The sequence below is a fragment of the Euprymna scolopes genome, chromosome 38 (genome assembly GCF_053919585.1).
Source record: "Euprymna scolopes isolate OS-2025 chromosome 38, ASM5391958v1, whole genome shotgun sequence".
In the NCBI taxonomy this organism is placed as follows: Eukaryota; Metazoa; Mollusca; class Cephalopoda; order Sepiida; family Sepiolidae; genus Euprymna; species Euprymna scolopes.
The window spans coordinates 11,320,711-11,326,697 of NC_136519.1; the positions used below are offsets into that span (position 1 = coordinate 11,320,711).

General features: G+C 36.3%; 1 pseudogene; it reads right to left on the reverse strand.

Moving 5' to 3' along the window:
- Positions 1-5,246: 5,246 nt before the first annotated feature.
- On the reverse strand, positions 5,247-5,431 carry LOC145263410 (U2 spliceosomal RNA; annotated as a pseudogene).
- Positions 5,432-5,987: the final 556 nt, after the last annotated feature.

The following is a 5,987-nucleotide window of genomic DNA, read 5'->3' on the forward strand; positions in this document are numbered from 1 at the left end:
CATCCACCGCATACACCTTCCCCTTGTTCACTCTCTAATTGCCCAATATCACACACAGGTTTATGCTTTAAGAACCACGTTGTTTACGACCTACAATGCGCTAAATGCAGTGCATCTTACATCGGAAGCACTACCAGATTGCTTCACCACCGCATTAAAGAGCACTTAAACACTACTGCTTCGTCGTTCTATAAACATATTCGCACTTGCATTAATTCAGAACCAGATTTTCACATCAACATTCTTGCTTCTTCAAGAAACGTAGGTCAACTTCGTATCCTCGAATCTTTAATTATTTCAAAAAATACTCCCACACTAAACAATAGACTGGAATTGAGCTCCGCTTTTATAATATAAGTTTAAAACATAAGAAAAACAATAATTAAAATAATAATAAAAAAAAAACAAAACAAAAAAAAACATTGCTTGAATAGTCATCTCCCTTGATTCACAAACGCAACAAGGATTTCAAACACCAACTGATTTATTTTAACGTTCTCCTAACGTCATTTTTTGTTCTATATTTCGCGGTATCACGTGGCAAACTCTGCGGCTGCTTTTCCAATTTTGAACACTCTTCCGCTGTCTTCTCTTGAAAAAGGACTAATAGGTCTGAAATATATTGAGATTTATAACACCATTGAATACAACAGAAAAAAAATGACTGTTGTTTAGAGTTAAAATTTGTGTGAAAAAGAAAAAGCAAACAACAACAAAAAAAGAAATTAATTTCTTTTGTTTTCATTTAATTTTACTCTATATAAAAAAAAATCTCGCATTGTTCTTGGCTTTTAATTTTAGCTTATAATTTTCTTCAACAATGCTTCAAGCAAACTACAATCTACTTATATATATATATATATATATATATATATGTATATATATGCGTGTGTGTGTGTGTAAAATATTTTTCATTCCCTGATAAATAAACATATACAGATACAAAAACACTGATAATTTTGAATTATCTTAACCCATCATTCCAATTTAATCCAACCCTCGCAACCATTCTAGTGCATTCTCCAAGAGCGTAGATATGAATGAAATTTAAAACTGATAAACAAAATCGATTTTTGAAAAACAAAAATATATTTAAAAAAAAACAAAATAGCTATTTTTTCAAATTTCAAATCGTATATGATGTGCGATCTTTTACGTCATTATTTCCCCGCTCCAACTGAGAGAAAAAAAAAACATTTTCTTATAGTTTATCATATACGTTTAGCAAAAAAACAAGCTTCTCAGAAGACACCAGGTAATAAATTAAACTTTCTTAAGCAAGTGTAAGTATTTTCTGATACTTCCTTTATTCCTATTAATGCCATAATTATACGACACAATCATGTTGACACACCAGTTCCCGCCAAATAACCGAAGTTAAGCAACGTTGAGCCTTACCAGAACCAGATGGGTGATTATTTGGGAAGGCGAGGCGCTCTATGTACCGCTAGTTAAAAATACCAGGTTGGGAAACTGTTTGGTCTATCCTTCTCTCGAGGATAGATGGGGCTCTCTTAAGCCATGGTAGGCAACCCATCTAGTGATGACGTCACCATAAAAAATACCTTGGCGAAGCATTAAGTATTTTCAACCATTAGACAAAACGTGAAAGATTCCGCGGAATTTGTTCACGTTTCACCTCAGTGGATGAAACATTTCTACTTTTTTTTCTATTAATACCAAATGCATTTATTCTTACTGTAATATATTTTTCATAAATAATCAACCTATTCAATTTTTTGGTTTTTATTTCTGTACACATAGATTCGAAAAAGTAGTAAAAAAACAAACAAATATATAACAAATAAAAAGCAAGATAAGTTACTTTTCTACCTAACTGGATATAGTTTTCGTGTTTTTATTCAATGTAACATGTTTATTCAGTTCGAAAAGCATACATTGTTTACCGATGTATTGGAAAATTCAAAATGGCGCCCGTCTCTCTTTAACACGGTAAGTTCAGGAGAAGATGTTATAAATAATAAACTAGACAAAATACTGTTAGAAATTCGGTCAATATATGTTACCGTGACATAAGTTGACATATATTCGGTGTTTTTAAATAGTATTTTGTCTAGTTTATTATTTATAACACCTTTTCCCAAACTTACCATGTTAAAGAGAATGTCGGGCGCCATTTTGAATTTTCCAATACATCGGTAAACACTGCATGTTTTTCGAGCTGAATAAACATGTTACATTGAATAAAAACACAAAAAATGTATCCAGTTTGGTATAAAAGTAACTTATGTTGCCTTTGATAATATTTATTTGTTATATATTTGTTTTTTGACAACTTTTTCGAATCTATGTGTACAGTAATACAAACCCCAATTTTTGATAAGAAAATAAAGCACACGTCATTAACAGTTTGCATTATTCGGATTTTTTAGACTACCCTTCTCATCTCGGATGTTTTCCTCGCAATGTTCCGGCCGATGTAACATCCAACAATCCTTTGAATAGTCATGTCGAACTATCGATACGGATGTTCAGATTGACCTCTTTATTGAATGCACCCGGAGTAATAGATTTTATTCTATCAGCTATAACTAGTTAAAACTATTCATTAATTTTTAAATTTTTCTGTTATTTAGATTACATAATGGGTTAAGTTCTACATTTCTTATAGATATCTGAATTAGACAAGACGTACCTGAATAAAATATGAGGTTACATGTGTTATATAACGGCGGTACCAACCTGACGTATGTATGTGACGAAGGGCTTATTTGAATGTGTATACGTGTCACTAATTGTCTAAAGTAGTTCTTCGCTAATTGAACCCTAGCTTATCATGTTGCAGTACAGGTGTGTGTTCTTAGCATTTTCTCAGTGTATAATTAACTCTTTACTTTAACCCTTTAATCATGTCGTACTGTTAGTAGTTTCTCTTTGTGTGATCCTGTGTGTTAATGTCTCTAAGTGTGTGCGTGTGTTGACAGTTAACATACACACATTTATTCGAAGACGTACATGGTTTCTGCTGGTCAACCTCTGGGAGATTTCCAGCAATTCTTGGGAAGACGGATTTTGTATAAATGAAGACGTTTCAACAGAGATACCAAGATGCTGTGTATGTTTTTGGTAGTTTATTCACTCCCAGGCATGACGTCAAGCAGAGGAGTGATCGACGATCTTTATCTGAGTGATTAATACTTACACGTTCAACGTCTAAGACACTCCCCCTCTTCGAGAGGAAACCCCTTTCAGATCATCTTCTGTTGACGTCCTCAATCTAACTCATCTATTTTTCTCAGCTAACTAGAACATGTGATCACATACACTTACTTCCGGGTCTGCTATCAGACAGTCTTCTGGTGCAACTTGTCCAATTTATAGTTTTGATAAGTTTATCAAACATCTCTAAACAATACATGACTTCCAACACAAACTTTTTTTTAACAATATAGATAGATAGATATATAACTAGATAGATAGATAGATAGATAACTAGATAGATAGATCGATAATACACATAGATATATAGATAGATCGATAGACAGATAAATAACAAATGATTTCTTGCGTTCTCAACTACATAACAATTGTAAGACATGAATATTAGTACGAATAATCCAAGCGCACTGTGACAGGTCTCCCGCTCAGGTCATCAACTGTCCTCTAACCTCATCGGAAACTGTGGCTCGTGATCGTCTCCACAGGAAGATCTTCACATAAGATGCTCAGCGTCTCAGCTCTATGTTGATTTCTGCTGAAAAGCAAAAGTAAAGCTTTGCATGCGCGCCGGAAAGGAAAGAAAACAGACTTCGGGTTTCTAACTACGAAAAAGTTAATTTCATAAAAGTTACAGGTTTTTACATATGTACATCGTCAGTTCACCAAAACATTAAAGTCTCACAAAATCTTATTCTTTGTTTTCTGGATGGCGGTCAGGATAAATGGAGGGGGGGTCTGGGGCGTTCTGAGAGTGTGTGTTCTTCTCGAGAATTGGCTTAAATCTTTTTAATTCAGGCCGGGTATGCGTTTTTTTATAGTAAGGTCACGGGTTGGTTCTGGCGATCTGCTGAACCAACCAAAGCCAGCCACGTCTCTGGGGAAACCCCAGATACATTTGCGTGTTTGCACTTCCAAAATCCGTCCGCAGTTTCGAAAATCTGGGATAAAAAATGAAATCCTTTCACACGACCCAAGGGGTCAAATCCTGTCAATTTCTCTACTCAGAAACCCAGAATGTCTGAGCCGAGGTTCTTCAAGTCAACAAATACATAATCTCGTTTCTACATTATTCTGACATTCCTTGTCATTGTTTTAAACAACTGTCTATATTTTTATTAAACACAATAGCTCGTCCCTTTTTATAGGTCACCCGCCGCTGTCCGGGATTTAATTAATGTTTAACGGACAATCTCAGCAATCTCACCCGGTCTTACTCAGAGTTTTAGGGGTTTCAACCTCCCCAATGGAGAGGAGTATCGCTGCTCAAACGGTCACGTTACACACGCCTCATCTCAACCACCCGAAAAAAAAGCAATTAGCAATAATAAAAGAAGTAATTATCTGATTTTAAAATATTAGAGATATTAAGTGATACCTATTCATTAATTATAATAATTTATATGTCTTACTCAGATTTTAACAAGTTGAACTCATAAAGTGGTATTATAACATTTCTTTATGAGTTCAACTACGTAAATAAAAAAATGATGATTTAAGGTCTGCTTTGCGACGTAGATTGCATACAACATATTGGTTCCCTGTGTAACGTTACAGGGAGCTTGTAATCCGTAATTTGATTGAGGAGGCATGTCTTGAATAATAGATATATCCTGACAAGCCACACTTTTTCAGATAAATTAGCTGTACCTATATATGTTCTCGCCCTCGTTTTCACACGTCCATCTTCCACGTTCACAACTAGCAGCCCCCCTTGATCACGTGGTATGTTTTATTTTCATTTTCCTCTCATTCTTCTTCTCGTGACGCCAGTGCGTGCCCACTTGCTTAATTTGCATATGTGCTAAGAAAACTGCTGCTAATATTTTCGCTAGTTAGCTATCATAAGCTGCTGCTGATTTTCTCACACGCACGAACACGCGCTATGTAACCATAAGAGCTCACCCCTTCGTTAAAGATTACTTTTGAATTTACTTCTCTAAAACCTTATTGTTTAAACGAACAGCATGATGTAGGTTTTGATGGCGAGGAAAAAAAACGGCTGAGCTTACTACATATCGGTGTTAAAGCTTGATAGCCCTGCGCACTTAGTCCTTCTTATATTGTTAATGTGTTAAGCCAACCTCAGAGAATGACTTGAATGGCTTTGAGACTGACTGGTTGTAAAGTGGGTGATCATTTTACATTAAATTAATACAGAAAAGTGATCCCCCACTTTATATCACAATAAGTACAGCATGTAGTAAGAACAGATACTACACTTTGATCTTGGCCAAATGGCCAAGAAAAGGGTATTTATTTGCTCCCCCAGCGAGCAAATTAGGCACAAGGCCGATTTTTAATGTGAAGAGTGAAGGGGAAATGGGGACCAACTCCCTGGGGAGTAGGGGAGCCGGATAGTGACAATTAGTATGAAGGGTTGCCCCCACATTTACCAAGGTCTTATATGTGGGGCTGCCCCACATATGGTATTTGCTTGCTGTATCTGCCGGAACAGATGGTATTTATTTGCTCCCCCACCGAGCAAATTAGGCACAAGGCCAATTTTTAATGTGAGGAGTGAAGGGAGGGGGAAGGGAAAAAAGGGACCAGCTCCCGAGAGGTGGGAAATGGGAGCTGGTTAAAGGTCAGGCATGTGGGGTTGCCCCCACATCTGGTCTTTGCTAGTCATAGCTGGTCTTAGCTTGCAGCATCTGTTGGAACAGATGGTATTTATTTGCTCCCCCACTGAGCAAATTAGGCACAAGGCCGTTTTTAATGTGAGGTAAAAACCAGCTCCCCTAAAAGTAGGCAAAAAGGGGGCACTCTGGTTACCAAAAATAATAATTGTCCCAGTATAGAGGGTTTCC